The 13,418-nt window shown below is 43.1% G+C and overlaps 1 protein-coding gene across 1 annotated transcript in view; it reads right to left on the bottom strand.

The window, feature by feature from the left end:
* SAMD11 (sterile alpha motif domain containing 11) overlaps window positions 1-12,768 on the bottom strand; it is a 158,582-nt gene extending 145,814 nt beyond the window's left edge. Inside the window, 1 exon segment of the mRNA XM_056333045.1 lies at window positions 12,699-12,768. The gene's annotated coding sequence lies outside the window, so the exon portion shown is untranslated.
* Between the last annotated feature and the right edge of the window lie 650 nt (window positions 12,769-13,418).

The following is a 13,418-nucleotide window of genomic DNA, read 5'->3' as shown; positions in this document are numbered from 1 at the left end:
TTGAAGCCATTATAAAGAAGCAATCACATTACAAAGAAGCAGCTGCAACAGCCCCCTCAGAATCTATGATTCCCTTAGGTCATGTCTGGCGTGCTCATACCACTGGCCACTGTCAGTATTTACCCTGCATCATTAACCCACCAAACAGTTTTTTTCTTGCCAGAAATGACTGATTTCTCAAGCCTGATGGCCATCATCATTCTGGAGACAGAGCAGTGCTCCCCTGCTGCTGAACCATCTCCAGTGATATTTAATAAATAAATAATAGCTGGATGGTTGACCACCTCCTCAGGAAAAGAGAAGAAAACACGTCTATTTACCATGATTAAATATTAGCTACTCCCTAATTCTGACAATCATACATATAGACATGTAGCATACATGTATACTTGCTCTAAGCCCTGATCAACTCACAAAACATTATTATTTGCATTGCTGTTACATCTCCGTCCAGGACCATACTGTGTAAGGTACTGTACAGACAAAAGGACAAAAGATGGTCCCCATCCCAAACAGCTAGCTGATAAGCTCCAAAACTCTGCTCTCTCTTGCATTACTGAATTCCACATGAGTTTTGCCAATGTCTCAAATAGGATCAGAGTCATACCAGGCCAGCTTTAGAAACTTCTGGCATCCAAACTGGATGCCAGATCAAAAACCCCAAACACAGCACTGAAACCTAAGCTCAGAGTTTGTTTCTTTTGCTCTGCCACAGGGGAGCTGGTTGTATTTGAAGGTTTTCATTAACTCCTCCTTTACTGCTCACTGGCATTGTTCCATCACAGGGGCTCTATAAGCCACACAGTGCTGCATGCAGATCTGAATACCCAGCAAAGATTATTTATGCCATGTTACAATGCACAACCCATGAAAAAAAAAAAAAAAAGAGCTTCCATGTCATGAAACAACACTTCACACCACTCACTGCTGTATTCCCAACCCCACAATGGTTCTCAAAAGTTTTTCCCAACTCTGCCTTAGACCCGTTTCCCAAACCGAGATTACCTCTTGCTGCCAGCATCACAATCATCTAAGTCATGGCCTGTAAAGAAGTGGGAGGGTGGGGCATTGTTGTTTTTATCGTTTTCATGGGTTTCCTGTAACACAAAAAATCTGACGCTCCTTGCCATGTGAACGACATCAGCTCCGGGAAATCCAGGCTTTCTGACAACTTTACCACTTCCCATGTGAGTTCAAGGAAAAGTCCTAGAGGCGCAGTGATGAGTGAGGGGCAAGAGAGCAGGTGGCCAGGGGGAGTGCAGCTATGGCAGAAGATGAGCTTTCAGGGGGGCAGAGCCTGCACTAGATCACAGAGCGGACAGAGTACAATGAAGAAAGCAAATACGGGGCATACAAGGAGAATCAGTCACCTCGAAGGAAACAGCAACATTTTCTTAAGGAAAGGTTCTTATTCCTGTGGTCTTGCATCTCCCCTCTTTTTTTCTCTGTTACTTGCTGTTACTCTGTTACAGCATTTTCAAAGGCGCTCAAGCACTGGCCCAGCTTTAAATTTTGATGTGGATGAAGCAGTAAGGCCTTGGCCATAAAAAATTGAAATTTATACATTTCAAAAACACGTATTTTTTCTCAGTGAAGACAAAAGGTCTGAGGGAGTGGAAAGCACATGTCCTTGGGCTCCCCAGATACTTAGTTCTGAAAGTCTCATTCTGACACAGCTCCAGTCTCTTTTACATTTCTTTGAAGATTCTGCCTTTAGCTTGCTAAGCAGGTTCCGGCTTTCAGTTTTCTGGTTTGGGGAGCTAAGCTATTCTGTTACCAAAGAAAGAAGAAAATTTCCAGGGTACTGGAGACATGGCACTTTAGGATTTTCCAGCAAAGCAATGCTACTGACAAAACTGGGCATCTTTTTGCTCAGAAGCAAGTGACAGGCTAAGGTTCCTTCAGGTGAACACTGAAACATTATTGGCAACTTCGAAAGCATTATTCACTTGATCATTGTTATTTACACATATGTACCCAAATGTAATGCTGCCTCTTAAGACATTTTGAGCTGTGGAAATGTCCCTAAATTGTGACTAATTTTAAGAGCAGCACTGGGTGAAGCTGTTGTAAAGCAGTCCAGGAAAGTTCCTCCCCAACCAGAACAAGGATCAGCCTGCTTTAAGGGCAATCATTAAGTGAATCTCTTTTAATAGGCAAGATGAAAATCAAGATCTAGAAGAGTAAGCTGGAGAAGGGAGGGACATTGTTCCAGCAAGCAGCTCCTGTTGACACTATTGGCAGTTACTCACACTCAGCTGCAAAGGAATTGGGGACCATAACCATGGATAAAAGCTTGGCTCACAGACTTGGTACAACTAAAACCAAATTCTTTTGTGGAAGCCAGGAAATGATGTTCATTATAGCTTAGGAGAAACATTGGAGTCACTGCTTAGGGAGAAAGCCATGTTTCTTCCCCTATACAGGGATGCCTGTCTTTTTGCTATGTGAGGCCTTCTGTAACCTCTTTTGAGGGCAGAGGAACAAATTGTAACAAAGCCATGGCATATAGATTATAATAAAGAAAAATAATATGTAATAAGGACAAATAATATTAAGAGAACTGTGTGTGAGAGAAAGCATGCGCCTGCACACATACATATGCACAACTGCACAGAGATAGAAAAAGTGGTTGTCACTGTTCTTCAAAGTGAACTTTTTTTCTCAGTGAGTATTTTACTGTCAACACATTGACCCCAGCCTCCTTTCACCACCTTCTTTTCCTGCTTTCCCTGCCCTGCTGCACATGGAAGGCCAGTGAATAAACATGTGCAGGTATTACACCATTCAGAGGGTCATGAACTGATATTACAGTGGGAGTTCAGAAACACCCAGCTCCCACAGGTCCTGTGTCTGTCTGTATACAAAGCTTTCCCACTGCTTTGGGTTGCATTATGTCACCTGAACAAATCACAAAGCAGGCATTACGCTAACCACAACACACAACTGTCCCTTTCCACTGATGCTTCCAAACAACTGTTAACTCTGCCTACACTCCACACTACTAGTACAGAGAGCGTGCCTTGAAGAGTGACAGAGATCCTATCCTGCTGGAGGGCCTGTTTAGGGAACTGTTAGGGAAGATACGGTTCCCTGAAGGCTACAAGGAACGGAAGGAGATACTCTGGTACTTTACCCTTTCTGAGCAGTTGTAATAAAGGGAACTAAAAAAGCTGCCACCTGGACAACTAAATATCCAACCTCACACTGCTGAGGAGAGAAGCACAAATGGTGAGAAAAAATACTTCAATGAGCACATAGCAGTTGTAGCAAGAAAACAGAAAGGAAAAAATCCTCCGTGTCCATCCAGCAGGATGCCCCATTCTTCATGTAAACCCAATGCAATTATACATAAAAGAACAAAAGACAGGCCCATGGCCGTCTGCTAGGGTGGAAGGAAGGAAGGCTGCATAGGTAAAGACACAAAGAGAGAGAGATACTGGGAGGTGAGAGAGTTTAGATGTAGGTAGGAGTCTTTTTTTGACCTGTCTAAAGCACATGGCAGATTGTTAGAGCTATTCAGAAAGTCAGGAGTACAACAGACAGTAGCACCAGGTATGAAGTAGTCTTAATACTGTGCAGAGCTTTATATACTCTCCAAATCACAGGATTTGTTAAGCATGGCTCTGCTGCTTCCACTTTTAAAGCAATAAAGCTGAAAGTGCCAAAGAATGATGTTCCTGGTTTTATCTCCTTTGTTTTGTGGGACCTTTTCAATCTGAAGCTGTATTTTGGAGATGCTGTGCTGATGGTTCTACCACCCAACTTACACATTTGAGAGGGTTATTTTCTCACCATCTTTTCATGCTGGCTGCACAAAAGTTAAAAAGCAAGCTGCCCTCTGAGACAAGAGGAATCCCTTACCCCCACACCCTGCCCAACCTCTGGTGCTCCCAAGAACCATTGGTAACTTCTGCGCATTGCTGTGTCATTTTTTAAATGCATTTAAAACCAAAGGTGGGTAGAATTGGTTTGGCGAAAGTCTGTAAAAGTCTATAATTACAACACTATAAATGAGCCTTGTAAAAAGTGGGAGAAACCTGACACGAAGGGGAAGCTGGGAAGCCAGGGCCCCCACTACAGGAACTCCAAACAACGCTATAACCCATGGGCATCTGCTAACACACCCTGAGAAGCAGATAAAACCAGCACCATGAGAGGTTCTCTACCTAGAAACCATCCCTGCATGTTTATCTGCAACTGCAAATTCAAGCTCAGGTGTTGGGTGACAGCAATCACAATTTCAATATGGATTTAGTGTAGGTGAGGAGGACTGCACGGGTCAGGCTGGAGAACCTTGGGCCTCTTCTGAATTCTCAAAGTTAGGGGAGCAAAATGGCAAACTTGCCTCTGCCACTGTCCTGCCTTCAGGGCGTCCCCACTCAGGTGCACAGCTCAGCTATATGGCAACGGGGGAGCCTGCTACCTATCGCACACGTCTTCGCCTCTCTAAGGAGGCAGGTGATAGAAGTGGAAGTTCTAATTTCAAAACCTGCTAATTGCAGAACTGGATTAGTGAGCCAGTTTTACACTATACAGTTATGTTTGTCAATTTGCAGAGAAGGAGGGAAATAAATACGTGTTTGAGATCTTCAGGGGTAAGATCAGACTAAGAAGTAAATTTCCTAGTGCTTAAATAGCACAGCAATCCAACTTCCTTTCCATGTCCTTCTCCCTTACAGGTACATTTGGACTTCTCAGCTCCTTGCAAAAACTGATTAATCTATTACCTGTACATTAGTCTAAAGTGGTTTTTTGTGTCTGATTCGCCACAAGAGCTTGACTAGAAAAACCCAGGGATAACTAGATTGCTAGTGTACCTGATTAGCCAAAGGAAACAGGATGGATGGGTTGGTATAACTTTACAGAGCTGACTAAATTGGGGCTGATAGTTATTTGCTGGCCAAGTTAGCCAGTTCCATTTCAGGTATGATGAAACTGACTTTCCAGTCACTCAATATTAGCAACAGAAACAGTACAAGGGAAAGATTGCTTAGCCGGTTAAACGTGTATTTAAAATGCTGATAGCCCACTGAGATCCAAAGAAAAAAATGTATATATTATTGTTATTAACAATAATAGAAATAAAACCAGTTTTAATAGCACACAGGGTTTGATGCATTTCCCAAATACAAGGATTTATTAATTTAAAGCCTGTGTATTTATTTGTTTCTCTCTCCCCAGTCCTGCCCCCCCTTCCAACCGTCTTGAATTTTTAATGCACACTGTTTCTAATGTCAGCCATTTTTCTTGTAAAGGTTTTTTGACATAACTTTATATTGCTACATCCTTTTGTTGTTGCCATTCCCCATCCTTGTTAGAGACTCCACTCCCCTAATGAAGCTTGTCTCCTGCCAGGATAATAAAAGAAAATAGATAGAGCTGAAGTGAGCCAGTGAGAGGTGTGTGCATGTGTGTGTGTGTCTGATTAGAAATAAGGGTGACAAAATAAGTGCAATAACAGCCTGTTCTCCAGGGGCTCCCAAGGCTGCCCCCAAGGTCTGTAGTTATGTGGCGCTGTGTGTGTGCATGCGCGTGTGCATGCACATGCATATGGGTGTACACACACGTGGTTTGTACAGATCTATATGCACGCATAATTTGTATGGATCTGATTTTCTATACACACACTGACAATGTGGAAGGACATGCTCAGAAGATGTGTACTGCAAGTAGTAGAAGTAGAAGATATTCAATAAAATTAAAAAAACAGGACTCAAAGGAGTCCAGTGACTTTCTAGTCCCTAAATTTTGGGGGCATCCTTTTAGTGTTTCACAGTAGCAAGTTGCTGATTAAGCCTGATCAGTAGCTTTCTAGACATTATGTCTCTTTTTTCCTCCATCCATCTTCACGAGTGTCTAAAAAATGAGAAGGCACTTTACTCCTGTTGCCATTCAAAAGAACAAACAGAACTATTTTCACAACCCATGAAAAGACAAAAGACCTCTGCTATCCTGAGGGCAACACCCACTTCTCCTTCCCAGCACTGAACTTCCAAAAGCACAGATCTGTTAGTGGCATGTACACACTGACATTTTTGAGCAGTAACAGCCACTGCAAAAAACATATTGTAGCCTAGAGAAGAGCTCCTCAATGCCTTCCAGCCTTAGGAACAGCCTCCTGTGCTCTTCTGGGGCAATTCCTGGTCTCACTATAAGCTATGAAAAAATCACCAAACTCCATAATCCTTCTTTCTCTTCTCTCTATTGAGAATTAAGAAACTTAATGCTCCCGTAACTTTCCTCAGACTTCTAGCTACTTCTATAGATCCTTGATAACAAAGTCTCACAATTTCAGTGTGATGGAGATGGCCAGTGATTATGCTTGTATTACAGTCTATCCGATAAAGATGACAGAACTTAAATAAGGCTCCTGGGGACACAGAACAAGGAAGTGGCAGAGTCAGGGAAAGACCTGAGGTGTTGTGAAACCCAGGTCCTCCTCTTTCTGATACACAACATCTTTTGCTCAATGTTAATGCATGCTAAAGGCTGTGCAAGACCTCAGTTGCTAACGTCACCTATCAGAAGAAACCTCCAAACTATGAGCTCTGAGCAGCTCAGTCACTGTGGGTTAGTGTTAATCAGGCCAGACCTGTAAAATTTCTATTAAAAAAAAATTTTTTAAAAAGGCAATGAAACCCAAAGACCCTTGAAGAAAGGACAACTGTCACTTCCATTTATCTTGCATTCTACATTCCTGCCTAGCGCATAATGCCAGCAATATTATTCTTCTGTTTCCACAATGGTGCTCAAACAGACGCTTTTCAGGGTTGAAGGCACGGAATGTGTATACTGTGCCTGCTGCTGTTAAGAAGCAAAAAGCCAGCTGTCTCCCCAAAGATACTGGGAATCAGGCTTGTGTGTTTCAGCTGAAAACTCCAGTTTTCCAGCCCAACAATTGCTGGGATGCAGTCATTCTGTCAGCACAGGGAAACAGCTAGGTCTGGTACTTCAGAAATAACAGAACTCACAGAAACAGCAAAGCAGTTTCAGCACACAGGATCAGCACAGAGGATCCCACCTCTCCTTTCAGAAATGGATTAGACACTTTGCAGCACAAGACTTATTTAGACTGTCTATAACAGGGGTCCTCAAACTTTTTAAACAGGGGTCCGGCACGCGGTCATCTGTGGCTGCTTGGTTTCCCCCCCCCCAACCCCCAATGGGGGCGGGGGGGGGGGGGGTGTTCTTTAAATACAGGGGACGGATTGAGGACCCTGGGGGGCCGTATCCGGCCCGTGGCCCGTAGTTTGAGGACCCCTGGTCTATAACAACAGTGATGATGGACCAATAGGTCCCTCTCCTCCCCACAGAAGAGAGCACATAGTGAAAAGCGGTAATTGCTGAGCCATAGTTCCTCTATAGGAAATGTATCTTCAAAAGTTGTTTGCCTGTTAGGCAGAAATTTTGGAAAGGGTCCAGCAATGCATGCATACATACCCTGAGCCCAAGCACACTTACAGAATACTAGTCCTCTTGGATGCCTCAGAAACCCAAATACATATAGGATACACGTGCAGCAGTGTTATCTTGGGGACTAGTCTATTGAATACTCCAAAAGACATAAAAAGGACTGGGTCTCTAGCTGAAGTAAAGATGAGGAGAAGAATCTGTTTTGACTTGTTTCCAGTTGGATATCCAGCTTTTAAGCACATCAGACACATTAATATGAGGAGAACCTATACATATTTGTGGCTTTCATAATCTGAAATATTTACAGCTATCTACAGCTCTACTCAGTTGTCTGTAGCAGTGCCACATACTTCAAAACTCAAGAAAGCTCTGTCTCTTTCTTCCTATCAGACCAATTATAAAATTAAAAAAACAGAGTCATTATGTCTAGGCTTGGTTTACACACTAACTCCATACCGAAAAGCTTAATTGAAATTTCAGGTGGAAATTAATCTAGTCACCTCTTGTTCCCTAATGGATTTTGATCTACTTCTCCACCCTGTGACAATTTCTGGCATGGTAAGTGATGTCTGTTTTAAAGAAGGCTGTAATTATGAAGTCTACAGGGAACTGTAGGTCAAGACAGAGACGCAATGACATAGCTCTTACTAGACCAGAAAAACAGGAATTACTAGGGCTACTGACACGCTACAGGAACAATGACAAATCAGTAAGGAAAAAAACTTGCAGCATGCAAGATCTGGCTCTGTTTTGTCCTTTTCAAGTTGTATTTTAATAGCTATGGAAAACATCTGACTAATTTTTATAACTAGAACAACGTTCACTGTCCCTCTTCCAAAATTCTGGCTGGAAATCTCAGCAGCAGTCTCAAAACAGGAACACAACACCTGCAAACAGATAGGGTAATCTAGCCAGCAATTTTTTACCATCAGAATCCAAAAAAGCAGACTGAAGTAGAAGCAAAAGGCAGCTGAATTTAGGCATGCTTTTAAGGAAAAATAAGGATGTTTGCATGTCACTGCATATGTGTGAGCAAGTATTACAACCAGATGGGTCACGATGATCAAGACCCAGTATCGACACATAGGCTAGAGATAACCAAGCACTGGGAATGATGAAGGGCTGTTACTTCTGTGAAAGGACAGGTCACAGTTCTATGAAGTGCAACCAGTTCTGGCAGAGTTATCAGCAAGATCAACAGAGTGCTTCATGAAATGGGGAATCAAAGCTCCAGGATGAATGTGGCTCCTGGAGCAGAAACATCTCGAAGAGGTAAGCTCTTCTCCGATTTTGTCCTTAATTCGCTAATGCCAGGCAGGCATCCCAAGTTGTCCCTCATACCCAGCATGACACTGCAACTCAAAACATCTCTTTCCAGTCCCAAACTCTGTACCAGCCCCTCATTCCTGCTCTATAGTATCTGGAGTGCTATTTTGAATCCTAGCCCTCCCTCATGCAACCCAGAAGCTATGCCACACCATGGTGGGATGTAGGAAGGGTGGTCTGTGGCACCCGCTAATGTGACCAAGAGTGTGAGACCAGCACATTCTTTTTCTGTCATCACCTAAGGCAGCAATGCAAGCCCTCTACCCCTTCTCCCTGAATACTGTTCCCCAAGCCACTCTCCTCGAACTTTCATGCATTTGAGACAGAAAGTCCTCTTGCTTAAAAAATGGAGCCTGGTGAGTGATGAGAAAAATTGCTGACCAGATTATGCCTCTCCATGTTCTGCCATCTCCTCACAGACACACACAACACACACTCATGCAGAATTCTGCTAAAGTAAACAGAAGCAGTCACAAGTGGACAGCAGGGGTGTTCTTGGTGCTGTGGGGTAGCAATGAGGAGAGCAGATAAGATGACATTGAGAAGATGGATGTAGACATGGGAGAACATGTATGCGTGGAAGATGGAGAGCTTTTTTTGTCCACAGAACAATGGTGGAGATATTAGGAAAGTCAGAGAGAGGTTTGGTATAGAGGTGGTTCGTTTTGGACCTCCCCTCCACTACCATGTCATCAACTTCCGAAGAGCTATGATTTCTTCTGAAGCATATCTATCCTTCCCCTACAATTAAACTCTGTGCCTCTGCTGGATCCTGACATGTTCCCTTCTAGCTGAATTACTGGTACACACTGCAGCCAAGAGACAGATTATACCAGCTCACAACAGACCATGATCCAGAAGGTCTCAGGTACAGTAATACTTAAAAACTTCCCAGGGGAGCTGTCACAGTGAAGACAGACAGAAACACAAATAGCAGAAGTAAGCATCTGTGGTTTCTGATAATCTCTCAAACAAGACAAAGTTCACTAAACTGCTGAACCTCTTGATAACCAGGACAAAAATGGCTTGGAAGCTATCATATTCCTGAAAATAAAATGTTACATTGCCTTGGCCGTGGTTACAATCCATTTTCTCCTTAATTTGCTAATGCCAGACAGGCCTCCCAAGTTGTCCCTCATACACAGCATGTATCTAATCTAATCTAAGACAATCTACCTGTCTACTTTGCCTCTGGTGTCATCAGCATTACCCTGTCAAGCTTGGAAGCTGTGGCCAGCACACCTCAACCAGAAAAGATGATAAAATCCCTGCCATAGATAGCCTGCAAATTAACGTCTGATGCATACTGCTTTTTTTGCACCATACCATCCAAAACCAGGGGCAACTGTTCTCAAAGATGGCAGGACTGTACATCTGCATTCTGCTGAACAATGGAAATATTCAAATGTTAGTACAGACTCAGCTCACCAATTCCTCTACTAGATTTGAACAGGAATTTCAAAGACATACACCACAAACTTTGGAGAATGGGAAACCTCAAGAGGGTATCAAAATTATGTGGAACCTATCTTGTGTCTAAAGCTACACCTCCTCTTTGTAACAGAGCTGCACATTTGCTATCTTTTTGGACAGCATCTAACATACAATCAACTAACGGTGACAGTACATCACAGCAACAATTGCCCATCGTGTCTTAGATATAGCAAGGTACATATGTGAGTGTGCTCTTGAAAAGCTGTTTCAACATAAAAGCATGAAAGACCAACTGAGACCTCTTCCAAATCAAAACCAATATGTCTGTCCCAAGGCAAGTTTTGATCAAGGAGAAGAAAAAGAGTCATGACAACTACAATGACATTAAGACAAAACTATTGGTTTCACACAAACAGACTCCTGGGTGGCAGTGTGAAGCCAAGAAAAGAAAGAATGGGTCTTTCATGGATAGATGGATCACAGAAGGGGAATATGCTACACAACCAGCAGTTCTGAAGGGCAGATGATATTTTCCCCTTTGGCTGTCCTGAGCAGACAATGGGACCAGCAGTGTTATGATCTAAGAAAGACAATGGACATGACAGACAGAGGCACGGTGGCACTGTCAGTAGACCAATTATTTAAATGGAGAGAATCCATACAATATTTTTTTGGAGGGGGGAATTTTTTGTTATTGTTTTAGTTGGATTTCATCAAGGAGGGCAAAACACAGCCCTGCTGAAAATACCCCACTCACAGAGATGCTAAAGGACACCCAGCAGGTTCGCAGCTGCTGCATAACACATCCCAGCCATCTATGATTTTAATGCTTAGGAGGTGCAGGCTGTGCTGTATTAATATGCAAAGTGTGCCTGCCTTCCCAATTAAATGGAAAATGCTATGATTAAAGGCAGTCAGAAGATATTAGATGGATAGCGCTGAACTACAGGCTTTATTTCCTACACACAGAAGCCCCACAGGAGTGCTGATGGAGTACATGCCGGGGAGATTACCAAAGGCGAAACAGAGCTGGGAAAGCAAAAATGCTTGAATACATAGAAGGGGAAGAAAATGAGGAAGCTGTTTACAGGAGGATTGAATTAACATAGTACCTCAACCTGGTCTCTCAGACATAGGCCCTCTGGGCCACACATATCTGGAGGTAAACCAAGCACCACTGCTCATACAAGCCAGATTCTGGCACATCATTTTGAGGGAAGGCGGCCTCAGAAGCTGAGTGACTCATGGCATAAAGCCCAGAGAGCTTCACAATTCATGGCTGCACAAGCCTGAGGCAAAGCTCAGAGGGGACAGCCCTTTCCTATGCCCCCCTCTTTCCTTCTTAGCATCAGTGTGGTCTCTTCTACTACCTACCTGGGATGGGAGAAGAAAACACAGCAGAAAAGTACAGCATGCTGGATAATTTACAATTAAACCCATGAAGATGAGAAGATAGAACGGGAAACATTAATAACTGATTGCAGACTTCCCTTTGCCTTGCTGTGAAGGGCTCGCTCTAAATCATCCGCATAGCTTTAACCCTCCTGGCTCTGCTCTGCATTTCAGCCCCAGGCCACAGAGCCAGTTCCCCCCACTTACTCTTCCTTCCTGTCTCTGAACACTGCTGCACCCTGTCACTGACACACTCTGTGCCCATGTTTCATGACTTGCATTTAATTAAAAGAGATGGCAAAATCAGGTATATTTATGGGGACTTCTAATCCTCACACTTACATTTTCAGTTGCTATGGGTTTCCTTCCAGATTTCGCTCTTTCTTCCCCACCCCCCCCACGTAACATGCACTAGAATAAAGTCTAATAAATTCTGCTATGTAATTGGCTGTATATTTTAGGGGTCCATCTATCCCAGTGCTGTGAAAACAGAGGCCTTCAAAAAATTACTGTAAGGGCAGAAAACCCTGGGGGAGAGAGAGTCCAAAGTGCTTTGCTCCCTCAAATGACTGCTGCCGAATCGTTGCAGGTACTAGGCTGGAGTGCTGAGTGGAACAAAGGCAGAGCCAGCCACAGCCTCGATGCTACTGGACAGCACCTGAAGGCAAGCAGTTGCCAGAAGTTGCACCTTTGTCCAAAACCAGAGTTTGCTGTCCTGCTTTGCCTATCTGAGGGCAGGAGAACCACCACAGGGGCTGACCAGAGTGCACTGCATGCCCGCCCGGTGTGCAGTTCCCATGAGGTACAGATGCCTGACGTATATTAATGCAATAACTCTTCAGTTTCTAGCGCTGCTCTCAACTGCTAACACTCCAAAGACACATGATACTCTTTAAATGAACCACTTCCACCACAGACTTTCTAGAAAGGTTGGAAAAAGGTCTCCACATTTCTGTATTCCTCAAACTTTAGCTGCTTTTTGTCTTTAGGGAGGGATTCCTTCCACCAGCAACATGCCCCCAAGTGAAGCCACACAGAGGAGAGGATGCACATTACTTCTAGACTGCCAGCTTAGCTCCAACATGGGTTTGCAGAACCACGTGTAATGATGGTGCATGTTACTGACTTACCCTCTTAACCGCAGAGCTGGTTGTAACAGGTAGGATGTGAAGTATGTTGGAGTTAGCTGTGTTTGAGGAAGCCTGTGCTGCTGTCTGTTAGAACCCTTTTGAAGATAAAAAGAAAAATATTGGTTCAGCACACTGCAAGATTATGAAATACTCTTTCTTTTCTTTTTTTTAATGTGCATTATTTAACAGATCAACACATACAACCGAGGAGTGTTAAAAAGGTGACATTTATGTAAATGAAAGCACTAATGATACATCAACATTGCATGCTGTATTTAAGGAGAAGAAGCTCCTTAAATATTTTTTTATTTAAGATTATTTATTTTTATTTAAGATTATTAATTTATTAATTATATTTATTTATAATAAGAAGCTCCACTCAAAATATTACAAATACTGCCAGCAGCTCCATATCTCCACAAGAATTTCTTCTACAATGACCTGTAAAGAGGAAACGTGCACACACAAAAAAAATTATCTGACCTGTTCTACCAGCGTTTAGGATGAGACATCTGTACCAACAACAACAGGAACTGCCCATATGCAGTGACAGCACTTGCAGATGAGTCTGCCGCATCACTCTTAACGTGTTCAGCACTTAGGAGGATTTACTGGTTGTCATCTTTCTGCACACAAGGAAACCCCTCTGCATGAATACCCAACCTGATACCAGCATAGCAAAGTCTCCCCTCATATCCAAATTCCTACTGACCCACAGAA

Source organism: Falco biarmicus, chromosome 3, assembly GCF_023638135.1.
Source record: "Falco biarmicus isolate bFalBia1 chromosome 3, bFalBia1.pri, whole genome shotgun sequence".
Taxonomy (NCBI): Eukaryota; Metazoa; Chordata; class Aves; order Falconiformes; family Falconidae; genus Falco; species Falco biarmicus.
This window is presented reverse-complemented; position numbering and strand designations above follow the sequence as displayed.